The sequence below is a fragment of the Aedes aegypti genome, chromosome 2 (assembly GCF_002204515.2).
Source record: "Aedes aegypti strain LVP_AGWG chromosome 2, AaegL5.0 Primary Assembly, whole genome shotgun sequence".
In the NCBI taxonomy this organism is placed as follows: Eukaryota; Metazoa; Arthropoda; class Insecta; order Diptera; family Culicidae; genus Aedes; species Aedes aegypti.
In genome coordinates this window covers 125,476,987-125,504,052 of record NC_035108.1, presented here as the reverse complement: position 1 = coordinate 125,504,052, position 27,066 = coordinate 125,476,987, and positions in this window count along the sequence as shown.

The following is a 27,066-nucleotide window of genomic DNA, read 5'->3' as shown; positions in this document are numbered from 1 at the left end:
GCTGAATATTCTGTGAAAAATAATGCACATGGATGGATGGACGGCTTGTCATTCCATGTGCATTATTTATGATTGAATTTTCAGCGTGAAAATCATGTAAACCGAGCCGTTTTGCATGAGACAATCTTTAAGAGAAGACGTTTCTTGTACAGTATCAAGGATTTTGGTAACAATGTTGGATAAAATAAATGTGTTTATGGGTTTTATCATCGAATAATACATGAGTAATGGCTTTGCATGATTGAGGCTAAAATTACGTTACGTGTAAATCTAAGATTTTTTTGGTGTGTAAGAATGTATTCACCATTATTCTATAATTTCAAAATGATTCATTACGCAATTCAAAACAGTTGCGTAATGAGAAAGCGTTGCGTAATGAATCATTACAGCACTGGTTTCAGTTGCGTAATGACTATTCCCGCTCTGCAGTGCAGGAATGTAGGCCGTTACATGACAGATTTACATGATGAAAAACAGCCTATTACGATGAGAAATTGCAAAAAAAAATGTTTTAGGCGATTTTTTGATTTTGCTGATATAGGGTAACATTGATCACCTATGTAGGGGAACTGGGTGTAAAATGCGCCGTTGGGATAAAACGTGCCACCCTTGTTTTGAACGAACGACGTGCTTTGGGACGCTGTTTTTCACCCAAGATAATGGAAAATGTACTAAAATGCTTTTCAATATATATTTTGAAGTGTTTTCTAGGCAAAAATCGTGAAAAACTCGAAAAAACATTTTTTGCTGTTTTCGTTGTAGTTTTGTGTTATTTTCTAGGTAATTTTTCAGACCGATAAACAACAAAATTTTTGAAACTATCACCGAGAATCGTCTTGTGCACTCCCATAGTTTGTATTCCATGCTTAAGAGTGTTGAATTTATCCTTAAAAAGCGTATTGAAGGATTTAAACTTTAATCAACTCGTGGAGCAAAACGGCCTCTCCTATTTCATAACACCAAAATAGCCGTTTGGGGTCATTCAAATATGACGTCCTTCAATTAGGGGAGGGGGGGGGTCTATGAAACTGTGACAGTACGTGTATAAGGTATTGGGAAAAGCGAGACAGAGGGGGGAGGGGGTCTAGAAATCCCTAAAAACGATGGACGTCATATTTGAATCGTCCCTTTCCATTCAAATTCCAGCAAACATACACACTCAATCACACTCAATCTGCTTTGCTTTGCTTGTTTGGTAATTTTTTATACTGGGTACGAATTGAAAATCATAAAAAATACCGAACTTTCAGCTTTTTGATTGAAAACTTCTGAGGTTCAGTAATAATTTTTACTTTTTACTGAACTACGGTAGCTGTCAGACCCAATTTTGCAATATTACCGTACAGGCCGAAAAGTCAATAAAAACAATTACCGACTGTTCAGTAGTTGATGTTTTTTACTGACTTGTCGTTAAAATCAAATCAAAACAAACTGATGTGCATGCGGGAAAGTGTCAAATGAGAATCTCCTGCTGTAAATTCGTCCGGTGCCGGGAGACACGGCTATGGCAACCAAATTTTTCCTGCACCTATTTTGCGATTTCTCGTAATAAGTAGTCGAAATTTAGTGAGAAACTCAACCATTTTAAGCAACCAATACGGCTCAGGACAATTTAACTGCTTACGTTGGTAAATTCGGTTGGTTTCCATACAAGAGGTAAATTCATCTGCATCATTGAGTTTGCCTCTTGTATGCAAACCAACTAAATAATTATTTTGTCACACATTTTTCGATTACTAACACTGAGATATGAGCATACCGTAGATGTTTATTCGTACGAAAAATGCATGTCGATGTTCATGTTCATGTCGATTGGGTTTTCATTTGTATTGATTACTGAAAAAAGAGTATCCGGAAAAGCAAAGCATGAAGCATGGGAAACTGGCAAGCCAATAAAAACGCTCAACAGTTTTACTGACTAAGTCAGTAATTTCCATCAATCAAAACATATTTTTGTTTACTGGGTTTTTTCGGTAAGCGTAAAAATTACCGAAAAAAACGTAGTTCCAAAACCCAGTAAAATTTTACTGGGGTCGGTAATCTGAATTGGCTGTGTAATGCCAAGCTGTAGTTACGTGCCAATTTGAACCTTACATATGCACATTTTTCGAATCGGCATTTATTTTTCTTTTTTTTAGTATCTTTATTAGTATCTCTCCAAACATTACATTCATTTCTTATATCTAGATGTCCTGTGTTATTAGACAACACTATCATCCTAATTTGGTAAAACAAATTTAAGATTTTATTAACATTTTGTTAACAACATATTACATTTCATTTGCCGTAGCAGTTCAGATTTTTTACAGGTGAGTTGATTTCACCTGCTTATAAGAGAAAAAATACGCTTTGAAATTACTTAACCTAACTTAACCTAAACATATAACGCATTAATCGTGGCAATAGAAGATTGTTACGATTTTTGCCTGAAATTATTAATTATTTTATTTGACATTTGTTCCAATGTTTCAACATTGGATATTCTATGTAACATTGGTACTATACCAGGGAGGAACTTCAGAATCATTTTCAAAATTTTATTTTGAATTCTCTGCAGAGTTTTTTTTTGGTATTACAACAGCTAGTCCATTTTGGTACAGCATACAACATGGCTGGCCTGAAAATTTGTTTGAATATCAAAAGCTTGTTCTTTAGACAACGTTTTGATTTTCTATTAATAAGGGGATAGAGACATTTTACATATTTATTACATTTGGCTTGAATGCCCTCAATGTGATTTTTGAAAGTTAAATTCTTATCTAGCATGAGCCCTAGATACTTAACTTCATCTGACCAATTTATTGGAACCCCTCTCATCGTGACAACATGTCTACTTGAAGGTTTCAAATAAAGAGCTTTTGGTTTATGTGGGAAAATTATTAGTTGAGTTTTGGAAGCATTAGGAGCAATCTGCCGTTTTTGCAAGTATGAAGGAAAAATATCCAAACTTTTTTGCAATCGACTACAAATGACACGCAGACTTCGTCCTTTGGCGGAGAAACCTGTGTCATCCGCAAACAAGGATTTTTAACATCCCTGAGGTAACTCAGGTAAGTCAGATGTGAAAATATTGTATAATATTGGACCCAGAGACGCTTCCACGTTCGAAACCATGGGTAGGACAAACGTTGGCAAATATTTTGTTTACAGTGAAGCTAAGAAAAGTTTTACTCCTATTGAATTTTATACTGGAAATCTGAAGTGTCTATATTTGAAGGACTTAAACGCAAAGGGATGTTTCCTTTTTTGTGTTGAGGAAATTCGACTGTTTCCAAGCGTTCTAATGATACTTTCAGATAACTTTTCCGCTCAATAGAAGAAATAACATAATTCTTAGAAGGCTGGCTTGTTTTTTTTTTTACCTTCATACAATTTGTATGTAATGAAACATTTCTGAAAAACTTTAAAGTTGATTTTCTTAAAATTAGTTTTTTTTTCACTCACACACTTTTGCTTCTAACCCCCTCATTATCATGCCAGTCCTTACCAGACTAAGACTTTCCATCTTTACAGGGCTGGTAGTGTCTGAGTGCCCTGAAAATAGGAAGTTAGAGACAACTTGTATGAAAAAAAGAGAACTAAAAAGAACTAGAAAAAGGACGCAATGAGACCAATGAGAAAACAAGAAAACAAAACGAAACCCAATAGGAGCCAGAAGATAAGAGTTTGATTCTTCTTAGCATCAGAGCAAACATTTCAAGATCTAAGACCTATTAAGAACCTCCAGAAGAAGCTGCGGTCGAGAAAGATTCACCCTCGCACCAAATGTACCATGTACAAAACGCTTATAAGACCGACCGGTGGTCCTCTATGGACATGAAGCATGGACCATGCTGGAAGAGGACCTGCAAGCACTTGGAGTGTTTGAACGAAGAGTGCTTAGGACGATCTTTGGGGGAGTACAGGAATACGGTGTGTGGCGGCGGAGAATGAACCACGAGCTCGCTAGGCTCTACGGCGAACCCAGTATCCAGAAGGTTGCGAAAGCCGGAAGGGTGCGATGGGCAGGGCATGTTGCAAGACTACCGGACAACACTCCTGCAAAGATGGTGTTCGCGTCGAATCCGGTTGGCACAAGAAGGCGAGGAGCACAGCGAGCGTGGCTTGATCAGGTGCAACAAGATCTGGAGAACGTGGGCCAAAATTGAACTTGGAGAGACACAGCCATGGACCGAGTAAATTGGCGTTAACGAGGTTTTATCAAATTAATTGATGTAACACCAACTAAATAAAAAAAAATAATAACCTATTTAGAATATCTTAATTTTCTATATGAATTCTGAATCTGATCTGAAATTTATCAGATAATATTTTCAGATATCATTCCGTAAATTTCTCAAGGAGTTTAACAGATTTTCCTAGGGAATTTCTCCAAAAAAATTTTTTTTTATGCTTCAAGAACTCAACCTGGATTTACCCAAGGAGAGCCACAAAAATTGAATTACTCCAATGATTGTTTCAAGAATCATCAGAACTCATACAAAAAGTCCTTACTCCTCTTAGATTTTATTCACTTATTAATCCAACCATTTTCCAGGGATATCCTGCACGGTTTCTGGTCAAAACATTTTCTAAATTTCAATCAATGACTTCTCCAGAAATGCCAAGAAATTCTAGGGATTCCTTATAAAACTATCTTTGAGAATTTATATTTCAACTAGAGATTTCTCTAAAAATACCTTCAGCAATTGTTCCAGAGATTTCGTCTAAGGTTTCCGTAGAAATTCCTCCTGTAATACTTAGAGATTTTCTCAAGTAAGTCAAAGTTTTTTTTATAGCTATGTCTCCTGAAGTAATCTCATATAAAACTAGTGGAAGTTTCAAAGTCACTGTTGATGAACAATGATCTTTGAAATAACGCCTGGACTCTTGAGAAAGTTTTAGTATATCCTAGATAATTTCCTAAGATAATCTTAAAAAAACATCTATCGAATCTCGGGATAATATTTCCCATGGTTTTCGAAAGGAATTTCTTGAAAAACATAGGACAGAATCTCTATAGAAGTATGTGTAGGAATGATCTGGCGAATTATTGAGTAACTTTTTCAAAAAAAAATTTATAAATACTGGAGAAATTCCTAGAAAAAAAGAGATTTTTTCGAAGAACTCCTTATGAATGTTGGAAGCAGAAATCGCGGATGGATTCTTATGAACAGGCAAACAGGGAATCCACATGAACAGGCGGAGGAATATTTGCAGGGTTTCTTGAAAAACCCCTCAACGATTTAAAAAACAAATCTTACATAAACCTTCGAGGATGTCCTCTGGAGAAATTCTGTAGAAATCTAAGGAAGATCTCCTAGAGTCTAGAGTAACAACCGGAGAATCTGGTGGAAATTCTAGAATAGTTTTGGAAAAGAAAATCAAAGTAATTCCTGAGGAAATAACTAAAGGTAGTAGCTGGACGTTTCGTATAAAGACGTTTAGCATAAAGGACACTTCCCATAAAACTGTTTCATACAAGAACAGGTAGCTTTTTAAAGAAGACATATACATAGTTCTCATTATGCCAAACGTCCACCAATAAAAATATGCGAAACATCCCGCCTCCTTTTGTAACAAATCTTACTGTTAGTTTCTTATCAATATTTTCAATCGTTCTTCACACGAGCTTGTATATTGAACAGATAATAATTAGTTTCATTGATTTTTTTCTTGTTGAATCGTGGGTAGGACAATCCTTTGACTGTCCAACCCAGGTGTTTTTGTGCGTAGTACATGTCCTACCTGTCCTACCCACTTCCCGCACCACTGATTGGACCCAAAATACTGCCTTGGAGAACACCAGCTCTTATAGGAAGTCTTTCAGATCTGGAGTTCTGATAATTAACCTGAAGTGTACGATTTGAATGATAACTTTGAATTATTCTTACAATGTATGTTGGAAAATTGTTTTTTTTTTTAATTTTACAATCAATCCTCCATGCTAAAAACTGTCGAATGCTTTTTCTATGTCTAGAAGAGCAAGACCAATAGAATAGCCATCAGATTTGTTGGATTTCGAATAGGCATGTATACTATAATCGAACAATACCATCTGATCAAACGCTCTTATCTATATGCAACATATTTGCAAGCATGATTGTGCATGCGTGCGCGCGAACGACTAACGCCGAGATCAGGTGGCGCGTTTTACCACGCAAAAAATAAAATTGCAGATATGCAAGCATTTTATAAAAATTGATTCATTAACTCCAGATAAAAGAAAATGTATGGCTGTTTCTACTATTTGATAGAAAATATATTTGTCTATGAGATAATGAAAAAAGGCATGTAATAATGTTCTTCATAGCTCACAATGCTTCCTTCCTTAGAAAGGCGCGTTTTACCCCCAGTTACCCTAAACAATGTTCTGTAATATTGAAAAAACGTCGTTACTTATTCAAATCATGGCTTCTGAAGCTGAACGCTAAACGCTTACAAGTATTTTACTTTTTGAGTTATCTTAAAATTGAAAACACCTCGAACCATGGAACACGCCTAAAGGTAGGCAAATTTCGAAGGAAATTCTACATTCTTAAAAGTAATTCGTTAATGTCGCCTAACTCATTTTTCATATTAAAGTTTTCACAACGGATTCGTTTTCGGCGATGCCATTTTTGGTGAGACACATTTTCCTTGCTTATATCGCTTGTAGAACTTGTATGAGATATGAATCTTCGGTAGTGTAATCAACCATTGAAATCGTTTCAAAAACTAGACAAATTTATGCATGAAGTAAACGCAATTTTCGCAAAAATCTTGATTTTCATTAGCTTATGAATATAAGAAGAAGAAGCGCAATTCATGCTTTGGAAATGTTCCATCAATCAATGATGATATGAACTATTCACGAGATGAGTTATTCCGATCAATGTTACTCCGGATTACGGTTACTTTTTCTTAGAGCATTAGGAAGGTAAAAAATATAAAAATCTCCCATATTGCACAATTCAAAATTCTGCCATATTTTTCCTTATAAAAATTTGATGACTTTAATTTTAAATATTGAAATGAAGAAGGCTCATCTCTGTTCAATTGTGATGTGATTTGAAGGCTAATACTCATCCCAACACATCCATTATAATAATTCCAACACATAAAGCTGAAACAGTGGCTTCGATGTTATTAGTTCTTCATCTCGAAAAATCCTAAATCCAATTATCACATTTCAATTTTTTGCCTTTATTTCAACACTCAAGGCAAATAAAAAGAAACATAAAATTTCGCTCCAGTCAACTCAAATGAGAAAAACAAACTATTAGCATACCATCGCCGCCACTGCCAATGACGAAATCGAACGATTTCGAAGGGAAATTATGCATATTTCGATACTTCCAGTCACCCACCCGACACGAGAGGAACAATAATGGCGACGACGATTCGGTCGGTCTCTAGAACGGCATGCGGACTCAGTCAGGCAGTTTAAAATTTATGCCCCCCCTCAAATCATAATCAATATTGATGAGTCGAAAAACGGCCACCCGGCAATGGCAAGTTGGGTTTGATTTTCGGTGCCTGGCCACACCACCAACGGCAGGAACTTATCGACAATATTCGAATTTCGTTGCCACCGATTTGCGAGTCAGATTTTCCATGTTGTATGCGCTATCATAAATTTTCACTCGACTTCCTGTTCCTGACTCCCGAGCGGAGGTTGTTCGGTTGTCTGCGTCTGTTGTCCTTATGCATCGTATTTTGCCTATTGTTTTCCACAGGCCTCCGAACAGGCTTCTCTGGTAGATGGGGTCAGCATGTACTTTAGGGTGAGTCTTATTTTTCGAATGTTCCCAAAACCAAAAAGTCGCGTGCCCCTCGGAATTCAAGTCACATAGTAATTGAGACTTCGAAGTTATAGTACGTCTACGGACTATAGAAGTATACTTTCACTCTTATTATGGCATTCTCAATTCTAAATCATAGGGTCAAGAAGGAGAGAAAGGAGAAGTATAAAAAAGTATAAAACGGTCGTTAAGAAGTTATGAATCTCTTCCAAATTTTCAAACTTTTTACTTGAAAATTTAACCACCCTAATGTCCATATCTCAAGCGCCAGGACTCATTCCAGCAAGTGCGTGGGAGCAACTCCAGCCCTGCAGTAACATACGATGCTGCTACGATTCATATTTTCGAAATTTTATGCAAATAAATCAAGGCCCAAAACTGTCTCCGCTTCGGCTCAAAAATCGCTTACGTGCACGTTATGCTCGGCAAAGTCCAATTCTCCTTGTTTCAGGGTTAGGCATGCGTTGCGAAGTGGAAAAATTAAGCATAGCTACAAAAGTGTTGGTGTTTGGTTACGATAAATTTGTTCGGAAATTAAATGGAAATGTTTTCTCTTCCTCGGCTTGGAATTAAATTGACTTGTTCACTCCAGTTTCGGAAAATATGTGTTGATTTTGGTGTTTAATCAAACTATTTGTTTTATGAGATTTGATATATGAAATTTGGTAATCTAATTTGAGATATTATTTGAATTTTATCCAAAATTATCGCCAGGTATTTGGGTGAAATTGTTGGAGTAAATCCATTGGGTATCTCTCCTAGCAGCATCATTTTGGCACCACAAAAAATATATATATTCAAATCGCATTAACTTTTTTGTTTTTCGATATTGTCGCACCGCCACTAAACCGGATCGCGCCAGTGAGACTCGCGACGCGCCTCAACTCGCGCGATTTTGAAATCAGTTTTTTAGTGTGGCGCTGCATTCTTACGATTTTTATGAACACAGCGCACTATTCACATATTAGCTGCGACGCACCGGGCCCGAGAAAACAATAATTATAAATAAATGTTGGTCTTGATTTCTACCGGATACATAATATTTTCGAATCCCACCGGTCGAGGATCTTTTCGGGTTGGAAATTTTCTCGACTTCCCAGGGCATAGAGTATCTTCGTACCTGCCACACGATATACGCATGCAAAAATGGTCATTGGCATAGTAAGCTCTCAGTTAATAACTGTGGAAGTGCTCATAAGAACACTAAGCTGAGAAGCAGGCTCTGTCCCAGTGGGACGTAATGCCAGAAAGAAGAAGAACATAATATTTTTGCACCATATTTTCACAAGCTCTCATATATTTTAGAATCATTGTCATCTATGGATCTGCAGATATTCCTTGAGGGACCGACGCGTAGTCATAACCCATGTTAATATCTCAGGTTACAGAACTTTTCTTATTTTCGACTTTTCGCTTTCGAAACAATATTTTTATGAGAGCATGTTGTGAAAAAATGAAAAAAGCCGACCGTTTTGGAGACAGGGAACTTTTATTTCGCTATTACTACTCTGGCCAGATAAAGGTATTGTAATCTTTAAAAACATCAAATTGTAACTTGGAGATTCCTTGTTGACAACTCAGCCGATTTATGTATTTAAGCCGATTTATATTATGCCGATTGTTATTATCTGACATTATATAGTCCTTCTTTTAGTTTTTTGATAAATTTATTGAAAACAAAATGGCGGCCACATGAATTTTATATGGGAAGTGTCGGTCCCCAAGGAATATCGGAATATCTTCAAAACCAGATATGATCTATATTGATCACAGATTCGGAAAACTGAAGAGATTTTTATGAACCTGTGGAAAAATGATGCAAAAATATGGAGAAATATTTTTTGTGGTGAAAAATGAAATGCTCGAGAGGGGTTAATTTATATCTTAAAATCGAAGACGAACCATCCACAGGCTGAAAGTCTCGATAGTAAAGAAATTAAAAAAAAAAAATATCACAAAATATGAAGAAATTTTTAACAATTTCAATTTATGCTTCAGTTGAGTTCTGGAGATTATTTAATAGAAAAATCCATATAAATTTCTGTCAAACGGCTATCTTTTAGAGATGTTCTACAAATTCACGGGCTTGAAATTTTTGTTTAGTTCACATAATGAATGCAACTGTGAAGAAATCAGATAATCCGTTGATCCGTTCTCGAGCCACATCGTGATTTACAAACACCATTCCATTTATACAATAATAATAGATATTGATACATCGAAAGAAGAGTTGATGGTGTTAACTAACATTGTTTAAGTAAATTTATGAATAGTGAAAGCTTGACCACTCAGCTTGACCAGATTGATAATTACTAATTGAATTTAGCAATATGTATTATAGATTGATTCCCGAGTAGCATACATGTTATAATTGAGGCAGAACAACTCTTATATAACCGGATCTGGTCATATAAGAGTTATTCTGCCTCAATTATAACATGTGTGCTACTAGGGTTATAATTGATATTTTATAATCATCATACATGATTATTTAACTTATTTGATAACCATCAATAGAGGACTGTGATTGTCACGTTTTTTTTCGCGTTCTGCGTGATGTGTTTTTCGCAATTTTGGTAGTGCTTCGACCGGTACCACGCCTTCCGAATAGTTTTTCTTGCGTTTGTGATAATTTTCTGATAAGATTCTGATGAGAAATTAAAGCAATTACATAGTTGTAACATTTGATTATGACATTCAGAGTTTTTTTTCCATTCATTTTGAATTGTGGAAACCGCTTCGATTATGATCCTTGTGTTAGGTGTAGGATGATTTTTTTAATCCAGGGTGAGCTGTTCAATTTACTATTTTCGTACAAAGTGATTGAAATTATTGTGGAAATCGTGCCTTTATTCGACGGTACACTTAAATGGAAAACACATGTGGAAAAAGATAGGATTTGGTGAGTTTGTTCTAAACAAAGTACATACTTATTTTCAATGGAACTAGGGCTGTTTTAGAAGGTAGGTCAATTTGTTTTCTCGTTTCAGAGAGCAACCAATGGCGCTTAAACCAAAGCTTTTTAGCTAGGACTCAGGTGGAAATACCTGTGCCACATCCCTAGAAGACTCGCGTATGGAGTGACATTAAATTTCTTAGCAACGTCACTCCCAAACATTAAAATCCGGTCGTATCACTTTTCCCTTCCAATTATCCAACTCCTTGAAATCTATGAGGGCGTCGGTGAGCCGCTGGCCTCTCTTTGAGTTAGTGTATCATCATTATCCTTTCTTTCTACGTAACCACCTAACGGAGAAGATGTCTTCCGATTGAACAGCTATTTCATCCAAAATTTGGTTACCAGACGTACCGTAATCCGGGGGCAAATTGATCGCTATTTTACAATTTTTCGTTTGGTTGTCCTTCGGAATTCAAATATTGTCAAATAAATTTCGACAAAATCGGTACTCCATTGATCTTTTACAATTTATGTAATCGACTTTTCATTAAATAATATTTAACATATTATAAAACTACACAGCAAAAAAATCTTAAATTTACATGGCACGTAAACTTCTATGATAATCATGTTAAACGAGTTATAACTGAATGTTCAGCAATAAATAAAGAAAACTGTCTCATTGCATTCGAAAATGCTTGCAATCTTGAGTGAAACTGAAACATTTCATGATCTTACATCCAACATTCGCCAATATAGCATGCTTCCTTGCATCTTGAAAGTGAAATTGAAAACAAGATCGCTCAGTTTACATGATTCCACGCTGAATATTCTGCCAAAAATAATGCACATGGATGGATCGTCGGCTTGTCATTCCATGTGCATTACTTATGATTGAATTTTCAGCGGGAAAATCATGTAAATCGAGCCGTTTTGCGAGCAACATTCTTTGAGAGAAGACGTTTCGCGTTCAATATAAAGGAATTTGGTAACAATGTTGGATATAATAGATGTGTTCATAGGTTTTATCATTGAAGAATACATGAGAGATGGTTTTGCATGATTGACTCTAAAATAACGTTACGTGTAAATCTAAGATTTTTTTGGTGTGTAGTTTTAGTGAGTGAAATTGATTACAAAGCATGTTTTAGAATAAAACATTTTCCTGTTTACTAAATTTGGGTAACCTGAATCTGAAAATTGTGTCAAATTTCTTACAACTGGAGTATTTAAAAATTTTATTGCAAAATGGAACTTTGACTTATACGCCTTAATGTAGGCAATTTCCCTTGTAATAAGCATAGTATTTGAGAATCAACGGTTTCATGAGAAAAATACTATACTTGGTATGCTGTATGATATCAAAAATGAGTTCAGTAGTTCATACATGAGCCTATACAACATTTTATATACTCGAAGTTTACATGTAGGCTTATCACCAGTGCACTATGGTCCAGGAATCAGTTTTACGCGGAAAGATGCATTTTGAGCTTTAGAATGAAACATTAGACAAAAATGGTCTTCTACAAAGTTGTTTGTATTAGTTAGGCCCTTTGTTTGGTGTTATTGAAAATGAGGGTGTACCACATTTTCATAGAAATTGTGTAAGTAACTTTATTATTTGTAGAAATTATATTATACATGCATCAGCAAAGTTGTAGACCATTCAATTTCATGCAACTTTGCCGAAACAAGTTTTTTTGTATCTCTTAAATTGACCGATTTAGAGCTATTTTCCTACGGTGGCATAGGGTTGTCCGAACAAAACTGGTTTTCTGGCTCTAGAGTTTTCAATTCAAATTTCTCATCAAAGTAGTCTATGAAGCACTTTTAGACCTTTGAAAAATGCGTAATGGATGCACGCGTTCATTCTTTGACTTTTAGCGGTGCCGTGTTATTTATGTGATCATGGAAACGAGTGAATTCGGCACCGCTCAAACGTCAAATTAGTGAACTCGTGCATTGGTCCATTTGGGGAGTGAAGAAATTCGCTATCTCCTTCCGTTTGGGAGTTATTGTTGTTTATCTCTCAAAAACATGCCTACTTTGATTGTGAATATCTCTGATTGGGGAGTAGACCTGTTCATATTTAAAAAAATGTCTGGAAATCTACCGGTCAAGCAGTATTCGGAATTCTCATGCTAAGAACAATGTCTGGTCAAATTTTCAGCTCATTTGATAAAGATTTCAGTATGCTTCAAGTTGAAAATGTGTTTTTGGGCTTATTTCAAGGTTTGAAAAATCATAACTAGCATGTGGAAAATCAAAACCACTTGCTATTACCACTATTTGAAAGCTAATTCTATTCTGTCAAAGTTTGTCGAACACGCTAACAAGATTAAATTGAGTTTTAACATTTTCTGATCCAAATTTGTACTCCGCTGTACCCAGAAATCACAGTTTTCTCAATATACATGGTATATAAAACATGCATTGGTATTATTTTTTCAGGTCCTCGTCAGCGGGAATCAAACATAATACATTTATGAATTCATTGACCATCAACAGATTACATGTTGCTAAAGGCAATAAATTACAATAAATGCCCAAAGATCGAGCAGCGCATCGCAACCTGATGATAGTTAAATCATGCATGACACATGTACCGGAAACGAATGAATTGAACAAGTTAGCATTGCTTTTTCTTTCCGAGTGATGATTGTTTTGATCGCATTTCACTGATCATTTAGAACGATTTGAAAACAATCATCATCATCGACTGAGAAAAGGCAGTGCTAACGTGTTCATTTTTTGTATTCATTGAAGCTCACGATGGTGCTCTTGGCTCACCCACAGTGCTTCATAATTACCTATTTTTTATAATATATTTTCGTAAGATAAATGATTACTTTGAACGGGATTGACTTTTAGATATGCATTGTCATCATGTCTGGAAATTAAAAATCCGACATTTTCATGCAGGCATGCTGTTCAGTGAAAACAATTCCCGAAAAAAGAGATTTTCAAGAACCTCGAGATACAAACCTCAACCAAACTATGTTAAAACTTGCTCCAATCATAAAATTGTGTTCGGCAAAAGTTCGTAGAATTGGATAAGCTACTATGTAAAAGTATTTTTGATGAATTTTGATGTTTCGTTCGGTAGTTATGATTTTTTGAAGCTTGAAAATAGCCCAAAAACACATAATTGATTTGAAGCACAACTAAATTTACTCTAAATTGAGTGAAATTTTGGCCAGAAGTTCATTTCGCAATGAAAAATCAAAGTATTGGTTGACTGGGGAGTTTCCAGACATTTTTGAAAATATGAATAGGTCTATTGGGGAGACATAAAAAATATCTTCTGACGGCATTCAAAAGACAAAATAAATAATTGTATATTATATCGATAAATTACAGATGTGTTATATTTGTAACTCTAATAAAATGTCTTGAAAAACAATCACAAAAACTTAAATTACTTTTGAGCTTAAATAGATATCAACAATTTTGTATGAAAATTTGGGTTTTGGTCAGTTGTAAAAGTCGTTCATATACGACTTTGGCGAGAAACTAATATTAAAAAAACTAGAGTTGATAAACTTACACCCGACATTTTTTATCGATTGGCAACAAAGTCCACGACACAGGTTGTATGATATACTTGCCAATAGTCTAATCAGTCGATTGACAATGGAAAACCAAAGAAAGTCTACGCTTTTAGTTCAGAAATTTGAAGAATGGTATTGTTTACATTTGAAAAATTTCTGACGGCTTCAATTTCTGTGTGTAACGTGTTGTAACGGTTTGATGGATGAACAGATTAAATTAAGAGCCAGTTCGCGAGAGCCGCAACCCCTTCTTGTATCGATGTTCTTCGATCAGGCTGAAATTTTCAGGGATCATTCTTCTATATAAAATAAGATGTTTTGCAAAATATTAGATTTTTATATTAGGGGAAAGTGGGTCAAAATGACCCCCAATGATTTCATGTCACTAAACATGCAAAATCACAAAAACTGATATAACTTTAGTAAAAGTGCACGGATTATGTTGAAATTTGGCATGATTACTCTACGCTATATAAAATTTAAGGTAAGCATGGTATATAAGTTTTGAAACTACTTTAAATCGAGAAAAACAAGTTTTTTGTAAAAATTTTAGTGATCTTCAAATCGAATTTTTTCTTGCCAACCGAACTAGGTAAAAAAACTAAATATGATGTTTTGTAGGGCAACTCATGGGCTTTCATTTGAGGTGTAATCCAGATATGCCGTTTCACAAATTTTCGAAAAAAACAATTTTTTTCGGGGTAGTGTATGAACTTGAGCCATTTTGCGAGTACCGCAACCCCCTTACCTACACTTAAACCAAAGCTCCATTATATTTTAAGTGCGGTAAACAGATAAAAGAAAATGTGCTGGCCTCAATATAAGTTTATGTGCCGCTTTTAAGTTGTATTTGGTGACTTTAGAAAATACTTTAACCGCACATAATTTTGAAATGCATCACCATTTTATATACAAGCATTTACATAAAACCTATTAATGTTGTTAATAAATTTTATGAGTATTATCTCATAGTGTAGAACTATCAATACTTGCACATATTTTCAACTGTTCACATTGTAAACAAGATTTCAATCAACCAAGCAGATGTCAGAAAACAGCTATAGTTAGCAGCTAAAATGTTTAAACTTTCGGACGATCTGCTGTCGGCTTTTGTAAGTATCTTTCAGAATTCGATTAAATTTAGTGCATTCAAAACCCTGTTCATTTTAACAGATATTTTCTCTAACGCATCGAAGCTTTCAACCTAAGCAAAGGGGGTTGGTGGCTTGGCATTGAACGCCTGAGAACCGATTAAAGTGAAGTAGCAATAGGGTCCTAAAGCCCTGTCTCAATTTTGGTACCAAACGCTTGAGTTTAAACCAGAAACACATGTTTACGCAATTTTTAAATAATTATCGTTTGTTTAAGCCCAAAAATCGATTTTTGAGATTTTGTCATACCCCTTGGTTTAAACTCAAATTTTGGGTATATTTTGTTTTCCGTGTCCCTTCCGAAATGTCAGATAGGAACAATCCCAGTGGTGAAACTAAAACCCCTGTGGGATTTTTGTCGACAAAGTGAACGTCAAACATGGTCAAAAGTGTCAAGGTTCATATTTGGAACTATTTTTAAAATTAAAGTTTAAAGATGTTTTAGCAGTTATTTGAGCTGGAAAAATTGCTAAAGTGGCTGAAAGAACATGCTCTTTCGTATTATTAAATAAAAAGAAGAATTCATTTAAAGTTTTAGGACCCAATTCCGCCATCTTGCAGGAAGCAAAGATTTTCACCAGCAAGTGCAACAGGACAACTCTGTTTAAAGAAATGTGGTCACCAAAACAACGAAGGTTTACGGTGAAATCCGATAACGTATTCGGTCGGTTCACTGTCGTGCAATTCTGGAAGTATCGACAAGATGTACGGCTTCGGGAGTTCCAAGCACTGATGGAAGGCATTCTAAATCACAGTACTACATCAATATGGATAAAATTATTACCTACGGTGATGCAGCACAAAGCTGAGAAAGGTAGTTTCCCCAGTGTTTAAAATATGTAATAAAAACCATATCTAGTTTACAAATATTTTGTCGTTTTTTTTACATTCATTCATTACGCAACATCTGAGACGATTAATTTATAGTACATATCCCATGTTTATTAACCTTCCGCGGATGTTAAGAAAAACAACTTAATAAGATACTGGGGTCATTATGACCCAGAAATGTATACCCCTATAAATCAGCGAAATATCAACCGAATAATGAAATTTATGCCGCATTCGAAAGATATACTCCTCAAGATTCTGATCACTACCTGGAATACCGGTTCCGGATCCAGTGGCCACCGGGAATCGGCTACGAAGGGGACCATGTTGGCCACGTGGAATTTCAGTACACTCAGTCCAGAAATCTGCAGTCATCACCAAATTGTATAAGATGCAGGCCATATAGGAATGTACTGTCTTCAGCAAACTTGCTTCGGGGACCAAGAACTTTCACATGGGATACAATTTAGTTCAGAACTTGACCACCGCGTGGCGCTAGCGTCGATATGAACTTCCGGTATGGGCTAATTATGCGATAACTCGAGATTGCGAGCACATAGAAGGATGCTGTCTTCGGCAAAGTTGCTCAGGAGAATATGGACTACCACATGAGATACAATTTAGTTCAGAACTCGACCACCGCGTGGCGCTAGCGTCGATATGAACTTCCGGTAGGTACTAATTAAGCGATAACTCGAGATTGCGAGCACATAGAAGGATGCTGTTTTCAGCAAAGTTGCTCAGGAAGATAAGAACTTCCACATGAAATACAATTTAGTTCAGAACCCGACCGCTGCGTGGCGCTAGCGTCGATATAAACTTCCGGTAGGAGCTAATTATGCGATAACTCGAGATTGCGAGCACATAGAAGGATGCAGTCTTGAGCAAAGTTGCTCATGAGGATAAGCACTTCCACATGAGATACAATTTAGTTTAGAACTCGACCACCGCGTGGCGCTAGCGTCGATATGGACTTCCGGTAGAGGCTGATTATGCGATAACTCGAGATTACAAGCACATAGAAGGATGCTGTCTTCGGCAAAGTTGCTCAGGAGGATAAGGACTTCCACATGATATACAATTTAGTTCAGAACTCGACCGCTGCGTGGCGCTAGCGTCGATATGAACTTCCGGTAGGAGCTAATTATGCGATAACTCGAGATTGCGAGCACATAGAAGGATGCAGTCTTCAGCAAAGTTGCTCAGGAGGATAAGGACTTCCTTATGAGATACAATTTAGTTCAGAACTCGACCTCTGCGTGGCGCTAGCGTCGATATGAACATCCAGTAGGAGCCAATTATGCGATAACTTGAGATTGCGAGCACATAGAAGAATGCAGTCTTCGGCAAAGTTGCTCTGGAGGATAAGCACTTCCACATGAGATACAATTTAGTTCAGAACTCGACCACCGCGTGGCACACAGATATTGTCCGTGCATTAGAATTATAGTCCCTACTTCTTCAAACTAGAGAATCAAATGAAACAAATTGTTCAATTCGACTCCATATTTTTCTTGTCTCGATCATTGTCAGATCATTCTCGGCAACTGGGAAAACCGAGACTTGTCACTTTCAACAAGGTTTAAAATTTAATAAGGACTAATAAGTGTTCCTTTCATTACTCGAACATCCGGTTCTCTTCGTTTGAAGCAGTCAGGACTAGGGTTCACTGGTATATCTTTTCTCCATAACGCACCACGAAAATGTGACGTACCCGCGTTATGGGTCATTTAGAAGGATGCTGTCTTCCACAAAGTTGCTCAGGAGGATAAGGACTTTCACATTGGTTACAATTTAGTTAATAACTTGACTACCGCGTAGCGCTGGCGTCAGTATGAACTTCCAGTAAGGGCTAGTTATGCGATTACTGGAGATTGTGTGCATATAGAAGGATGCTGTCTTTGGCAAAGTTGCCCAAGAGGATATTTTTTTGTCTCTTATAATGAGATTTTTAACCCATAGCAAGTTTATCTTGAGACCAACGGCTTTGAGATCAAAAGTGACCATCAAGGGTATGTGATTTGATCCCAGGTCTTCAGCGTGAGAGGTTTGTGAACCAACCACAATATTAGGGTCCGTCTCACAAAAGAATAAGGTATTCCACTTGGGCTACAGTTCAGTTTAGAATTCGACCACCCGGTGGATTTGACGTCGATTTGTATTTCCAATAGAGGTTAATTATTAGAGGGCGGTGAAATTATCTATTTTTAAAACTCGGTCTTTTTTTACAAAAAATGTTTAGGTTTCGAGTCAGATTCGGATTTGAACAGTGGATTTTTTTTCAGGTTCGGATCAGGTCTGAGTACGGGTCGAGTCCGGGTTTAAAAAAATTAAGTAAGTCGGGTACGGGTCGTGTTTGGGCTCACGACCCGTACCCGACTTACTTAATTTTATTAAACCCGGACTCGACCCGTACTCAGACCTGATCCGAACCTGAAAAAAAAATCCACTGTTCAAATCCGAATCTGACTCGAAACCTAAACATTTTTTGTAAGAAAAGACCGAGTTTTAAAAATAGATAAATTCATCGTTTCTGATACATAAGGAAGCTTTCCGATTGTTACTCTTATCATAACTCTTACTAAAGTCCACCTTAATCCGCATTTTTACAAGCCCGATTCCGACGTACTCGAAAAAAAAATTCTAGCCTTCAAATCCGACCCGAACCATTCGAGTTTGGGTTTGAAAACCCGAGACCCTACTTATAGAAGGATGCTGTCTGCGGTAAAATTGTTCGAGAGAATAAGGAATTAGTCATGATCATACGTTTAAAATTTAACCAGCATTTGGTGCTGGCGTCTATATGTATTTCCAGAAGGAACTCTTTTTTGAAGGTTTTATCTTCGGCAAAGTTGTTCAGTTTTTTTTTTGATTCTGCGTAGTAAATTCCTTGTGACGCTCGTCATTATATTGCTCTTATATGATATGAACTACACGATCCGACATGAAATATATGTTACGATATAAACTACAGTTGACTCTCCATAATATATTCAAGGGACCATCGACTTATAGAATTATCAAATAATAGAATATACCGACACAAAATCGAAGGAACAAATTTCTGTATTTCCAATATTTTAATTATCATTTTTGCAAGAAAGCAATATTATTCTGTTGATATTTCTTTACAAACTATTATTTGAAAACATTTTTCGAAGTGCTCGAAAAATCACGTTATTTTTACTGACAATAGTTTTTATCATTTTCATGTAATTACAACTTGTAAGTATTTATTCACCTTCAAACAAAAATTAGATCACGTTTCCCCAAAACATAAAAAAAATAAAATAGATATCGAGTTATGGAGAGAAATTCACATCTCACGTAACATCAACTTGTGGAGATATCGAGTTACAGAAATATCGACTTATGGAGAGCACAATGTATGGAAATTTGAAGGAACTGGAAAATCCGTCTAGTTATAGAGTATACCGGGTTATAGAATATCGAGTTGTGGAGAGTCGATTGTATATAATATAAAATGAGCTCTATGATATGATATGAACTATATTGTAGTCACTTCTAAAATTCCAACAAGAGTTTAGATACAGATAACGTCATGAAGTTGCAAAAAAAAAAAAATTACTTCTAGTTTTCTTTAGAAGTTGTTGCAGTATATGTGCACTTTAGTTTTTAATTGGATCCGGAGGAATATTATGACTTTATACCAGTATTTCCTTCTGGATTTCCTCCAAAAAGTTATCTGGATCTCAAGTCGTAGTTCACATCGGAGGTATTCAAAGGATTAAGTCCAGTAACCTTAAATGATTTGTATGATGGATTCAACAGTTATTTACCGAGAGCTTATCCGATGGAATACAAACCCATGCCCTTCTGTCCTCATCCTCTCGAAATATCTCCAGAGACTCCCTCAGATATTTCTCCAGGAAATCCTTCGAAGATTCCTCCAAGTATTTTATCAGAAAATAATCCAAGCTATTCTTTACCTTAAGCTCTACAATGATTTCCTCTGGGGTTCCCTAGGACTTTTGCCAGAGATTCTTTCAGGAAGAACTTTTGTTCGCCATGCATGGAATATCTTCCTCCAGGGAGTTGACATGGAATTTTTACAAGGATTCCATCAAGGAAAAATATGTATAAGGATTTCTTTAGAGATTTTGCAAAGGTTTCCAGCAAAGGTTTTTTATTTATTAGATTTTGCAAAGGTTTTTTATTGGGATTCCTAAAGGAATTTTTCCAAGGATTCCTCCAGGATTCGTTTCAGGAATACTTCGAAATTTCTCCAGGGATTTTTTAAGTTATTTCTTCTGGTATTCCTCTATAAAATTTTCCACAGACTTTTCCAAGGATTCCTCCAGGAAAGTGTCTACAAGGATTCTTGCACAGATATCTTCAAGGCATTCTCCAGGAATTCATCTTGGAGTAACACTTAAAACAATTTCTTCAAAGATTACTAAAGATGTTTCTCTAGTGATATCTTCAGAATTTCTTCCGAGGATTCCTCCACCGATATATACAAAGATATCCCCAAGCAGTTCTCTCGAGATTCGTTCAGAAATTATTCCGGGATTCCTCCAGGGATGATTCTTCGAGAAAATTCTACAAGGATTCCACAAGGAATTTCTGCAGGTGTTCTAAAACTCACGAAGTCCTCAAGGAAATTCCATGAAACGCCTCAAGAATTTCTCAAGATAATCTTCCAGGGATTCCCTAAGAATTTCTCCAGGGATTCGTACTGGGTCTCCAATAATACTCCATGGATTCCCCCAAGAGTTCTTCTTGAAATTTCTCTAGAGATTCTCCCATTAATTCCTGTTAGAACATTATCAGAACTTATGCTAAAATTTCTCCATGGTTTTCATTAAAAAAAATCTCTACATATCCTCTTATAAAATCTCCATAATTTTTTTTTGAAAATCTATTCATAGATTTCTTTAGATTTTTCTCCTTAGATTTTTCGAGAATTTTTCCATTTAAATATTCCTATAAGGATTCTTCCAGGGATTTATCCAACAAAAATCTACAAAGGTTTCTCCAGCAAAAAATCTACAGGGGTTTTTCCAGGGATTTCTCTAGCGATTCCACCAGCAAAATTTCTACATCGATTCTTCCTGGGATACCTCCAAGGATTCATCAGTGATTCCTCCAAAGATGTCTCCAAGAGTCCTTCATGAATGCCTACACTGCCAATAACTGCTTAACAGTCACATTCGACATTTTTGACAAATTGGAGTTAATACCATGGAGAGTCATCAAATGATAAATACTTTCGATCAACTTACTGAAATCTGTGGGATTGTTCTAGAAAATTCGAAAAAAATACCAAGTTGTTTTATCACATTGGTAATTATAACCGCATAACAGTAACATTGAGATTATAAATGAGCCTCGTAATGTAACAGCAATGAAATTTATACCAGAATTATTTTCTGACTATTCACCTAGTATGCGATATGAGTTGTACAAAATATCAGCCTCAAATAAGCACTCTTGAGTTCTTGGTAATTTTTAGGAATTTTAGTTTCCTCCCATACTGCCATGAAATGCACACTTGGTATTCCATTTACTCAATGCCTACTTTTGTCGAATGTTACAAATATGCAGTTATGGGCAGTACATGAGTCTATCCAAAGACTCCTCCAGAGATTTCTCTATGCAAATCTTTATAGGAATTCCTGCAGAGATTTCTCCAGTTTTTTCTTCAGGAATTTCTCCAAGGATCGCTTCAGAAAAATCTCTACATGGTTTGCTGTAGATATCGTTTCAGGAATGAACTGGTAGAGATTTGACTGTATATATAAATGAAATATGAGTTTCGTCTAAGCAGCCTTCATTATAAATAGAACGTTGAAAAAAATAAAGACTGCGTAACTGAAAAGCATATATGATTTTTCGGGGATTTTTGTAAGGAATTCCTCCAGAGCTTTCCTCGAGAATCTCTTCTTGGGCTCTTGCAAGAATTTCTCCTGCGATCCCTATAGGAACTCATTAAATAATTTCTTGTAAAATCCCCAATTGAATGGTAGAATCTCTGGAATAATTCGTTATAGAATTCTTGGCGCGATCCCTGGAGGAAATCTAAGGAATAAATCCTAGAAGAATCTTGAGAAGACTACCAGCGGAATGTCTGGAGAATTCACTGTGGAAATATTTTAAGTAATCCTTAGAGAAACCTCTGACATTCTGCAAAAATCTCTGTAGAGATCTTCTTGGAGGAATCCTTAGGGGAATCTCTTATTTTTATTAGAGGAATGTCAGGATAGATCGCTTGAAGAATCTTTGGAAGAATCGCTGGAGAAGTGCTTGAAGTAATCTATGCAATAATTCCTGGAAAAGTTCTCTGAGGATGGATTAATTCCCGGAGAAATCTATCAGGAGTGAATGCTTCAGAGTTTTTGCAATTCCATCACAGGTCTTTTTTTATTGAATTCTTCTTCGATCTAATTTAAAAACTGTTTTCGGTATTTCTCAAGTTATTATTTTTGGATTTGACGGAATAACAGTCTGATTTTTTTTTCTAAAGGATAATTTTGAATTTTCTCAAGAGGATTTTTTTAAAACACTTCAGAGTACTTTTTGATAATGCGTCCCAATGAAGCTATTTCTGGAATTCCTCCAGATGTTCTTTCTAGTATTAGTCCATAAGATATTTCCAACATTCGTTCGAGTTAATGTATGAATTCCTCCACGGTCATTTATTCAATTGTTCCAGAAATCTACTGAAGGTCTTATCGAAGTTTGTTATGGAATTGTTATTATGTTGTTATGGAATTCTACGAGAAATTTGAATTTTTGGGATTTTTTCATTGGTGTTTGCGAAATCGCTTAATTTTTTTTTACAAATATTCTTTCATGATAATCTGACGAGGTTTTTCTGAGTTCTTCCTGGCAATAATGTTTTAATACAGAACCTTTATGCAAATTCTTGTACGCAAGATTTGTTGAAATTTCTGCAGATGCTGATTCTAAAGAAATGTCCAGAAGTTAACGGAGAAGAATGTTTTATGTTGTCGTTACTATCCTGTTAATTATTTTTACTTACGCAAAACTAATTGATTCTGAATCAAATCAACTACTTCAGCACTAAATTTTACGTTAAATCAAATTCACACACTCAATATTTACATGAGTCAATGGGCCCTTCAATATCAACCCATGGAGGTTTCACTGTACTATAAACTTTTATTTATCTCAAAAATAATATTGATAATTATCACTATCCGAACACATTCACATCTTTATACTTCAAGTCATGCTCGCAAATCTACTTACTCTAACTTGCGAAGAATAGTGTAGGTGATAATCATAACTCCAGCAGAGGATTACGTTCAAATTAAAGTTTATGACGTGCACTTTTTTAAGTAGGGGTAAAAAATGTAGGAAGTTTCTTATGAAATGTGCTCAAGAGTTCCTTTCGGAATTTTATCTCTTATTTCTTCTAGGGATACGCCCCAGATTTTTTTTTTCAGGGACATCCTTATAAATTATCTCCTAGGAGAGACACCCCTAGTACTCCTCAAGGCGTAAGTTTTATTTATTTATTTATCCAATGATTTTAAAAATTTCTCCTTAAATTACTGTTTAGGTCATTTTGGAGTTTCTAACGAATTTCTTTCAGCAATTTGTTTATTTGTTTTCATTTAAAATTAGCCACGTGGTGGTCGAGTTCTAAACCAAATTGTTTCTTTTGTGGAAGTCCTCATCCTTCTGAGCAACTTTGCCGACGACAGCATCCTCTGTGTGCTCGTAATCTCATGTTATCGCATAATTAGCCCTACCGAAAGTCCATATCGACGCTAGCGCCACGCGGTGGTCGAGTTCTGAACTAAATTGTATCTTACGTGGAAGTCCTTATCCTCCTGAGCAACTTTGCCGAAGACAGCATCTTTCTATGTGTTCGCATTCTTGTATTATCGCACAATTAGCCCCTACCGGAAGTTCATATCGACGCTAGCGCCACGCAGCGGTCGAGTTCTGAACTAAATTGTATTTCATGTGGAAGTTCTTATCCTCCTGAGCAACTTTGCTGATGACAGCATCCTTCTATGTGTTCGCAATCTCGAGTTATCGCATAATTAGCCCCTACCGGAAGTTCGTATCGACGCTAGCGCCACGCGGTGGTCGAGTTCTGAACTAAATTGTATCTTATGTGAAAGTCCTTATGCTCCTGAGCAACTTTGCCGAAGACTGCATCTTTCTATTGTTCGCATTCTTGTATTATCGCATAATTAGCCTCTGCCGGAAGTTCATATCGACGCTAGCGCCACGCAGCGGTCGAGTTCTGAACTAAATTGTATCTCATGTGGAAGTCCTTATCCTCCTGAGCAACTTTGCCGAAAACAGCATCCTTCTATGTGCTCGCAATCTCGAGTTATCGCATAATTAGCTCCTACCGGAAGTTTATATAGAAGCTAGCGCCACGCAGCGGTCGACTTCTGAACTAAATTGTATTTCATGTAGAAGTTCTTATCCTCCTGAACAAGTTTGCTGAAGACAGCATCCTTCTATGTGTTCGCAATCTCGAGTTATCGCATAAATAGCCTCTACCAGAAGTTCGTATCGACGCTAGCGCCACGAGGTGGTCGAGTTCTGAACTAAATTGTATCTCATGTGGAAGTCCTTATCCTCCTGAGCAACTTTGCCGAAAACAGCATCCTTCTATGTGCTCGCAATCTCGAGTTATCGCATAATTAGCTCCTACCGGAAGTTTATATAGAAGCTAGCGCCACGCAGCGGTCGACTTCTGAACTAAATTGTATCTCATGAGGAAGTGCTTATCCTCCTGAGCAACTTTGCCGAAGACAGCATCCTTCTATGTGTTCGCAATCTCGAGTTATCGCATAATTAGCTCCTACCGGAAGTTTATATAGAAGCTAGCGCCACGCAGCGGTCGACTTCTGAAATAAATTGTATTTCATGTAGAAGTTCTTATCCTCCTGAACAAGTTTGCTGAAGACAGCATCCTTCTATGTGTTCGCAATCTCGAGTTATCGCATAATTAGCCTCTACCGGAAGTTCGAATCGACACTAGCGCCACGCGGTGGTCGAGTTCTGAACTAAATTGTATCTCATGAGGAAGTGCTTATCCTCCTGAGCAACTTTGCCGAAGACAGCATCCTTCTATGTGTTCGCAATCTCGAGTTATCGCATAATTAGCTCCTACCGGAAGTTTATATAGAAGCTAGCGCCACGCAGCGGTCGACTTCTGAACTAAATTGTATCTGATGAGGAAGTGCTTATCCTCCTGAGCAACTTTGCCGAAGACAGCATCCTTCTATGTGTTCGCAATCTCGAGTTATCGCATAATTAGCTCCTACCGGAAGTTTATATAGAAGCTAGCGCCACGCAGCGGTCGACTTCTGAACTAAATTGTATCTCATGAGGAAGTGCTTATCCTCCTGAGCAACTTTGCCGAAGACAGCATCCTTCTATGTGTTCGCAATCTCGAGTTATCGCATAATTAGCTCCTACCGGAAGTTTATATAGAAGCTAGCGCCACGCAGCGGTCGACTTCTGAACTAAATTGTATTTCATGTAGAAGTTCTTATCCTCCTGAACAAGTTTGCTGAAGACAGCATCCTTCTATGTGTTCGCAATCTCGAGTTATCGCATAATTAGCCTCTACCGGAAGTTCGTATCGACACTAGCGCCACGCGGTGGTCAAGTTCTGAACTAAATTGTATCTCATGAGGAAGTGCTTATCCTCCTGAGCAACTTTGCCGAAGACAGCATCCTTCTATGTGTTCGCAATCTCGAGTTATCGCATAATTAGCTCCTACCGGAAGTTTATATAGAAGCTAGCGCCACGCAGCGGTCGACTTCTGAACTAAATTGTATCTCATGAGGAAGTGCTTATCCTCCTGAGCAACTTTGCCGAAGACAGCATCCTTCTATGTGTTCGCAATCTCGAGTTATCGCATAATTAGCCCCTACCGGAAGTTCGTATCGATGCTAGCGCCACGCGGTGGTCGAGTTCTGAACTAAATTGTATCTCATGTGGAAGTGCTTATCCTTCTGAGCAACTTTGCCGATAACAGCATCCATCTATGTGCTCGCAATCTCGAGTTATCGCATAATTAGCCCATACCGGAAGTTCATATCGACGCTAGCGCCACGCGGTGGTCAAGTTCTGAACTAAATTGTATCCCATGTGAAAGTTCTTGGTCCCCGAAGCAAGTTTGCTGAAGACAGTACATTCCTATATGGCCTGCATCTTATACAATTTGGTGATGACTGCAGATTTCTGGACTGAGTGTACTGAAATTCCACGTGGCCAACATGGTCCCCTTCGTAGCCGATTCCCGGTGGCCACTGGATCCGGAACCGGTATTCCAGGTAGTGATCAGAATCTTGAGGAGTATATCTTTCGAATGCGGCATAAATTTCATTATTCGGTTGATATTTCGCTGATTTATAGGGGTATACATTTCTGGGTCATAATGACGCCAGTATCTTATTAAGTTGTTTTTTTGTGGCGCCATCTTAGAATCACCTTAAGAAAAAAATTTTTTGGTCTTGCGCTTCGTTTCCACAAAATATTAAAAGTCAGGGAATTTCAGAAAGATCCGTTTGATAACAACAGAGATATTGCAAGTTGAAATTCGATTTTGGGTCATTATGACCCCAGTATCTAACTAAGGTTAAATGTGCCGGTACATAAAATACAATGGATTTGGATATAGAAAAAAAGAAAATAGGCACTTATAATTTGAGTGCATTGCACGTAGAATCTAATGTGCGCCGAAAATCCGGTCCTATGTGCAACAGCAGTAAAATTTATGTGCGAAGCTTGATTGCAAAAATATATGGGTGCCGCACATAAAATATAATGGAGATTTAATCTCAGTGTAGAGAGGTTGTATTGATGTTCTCCGATCGAGCTGAAATTTACAGGAATTATTTTCCTA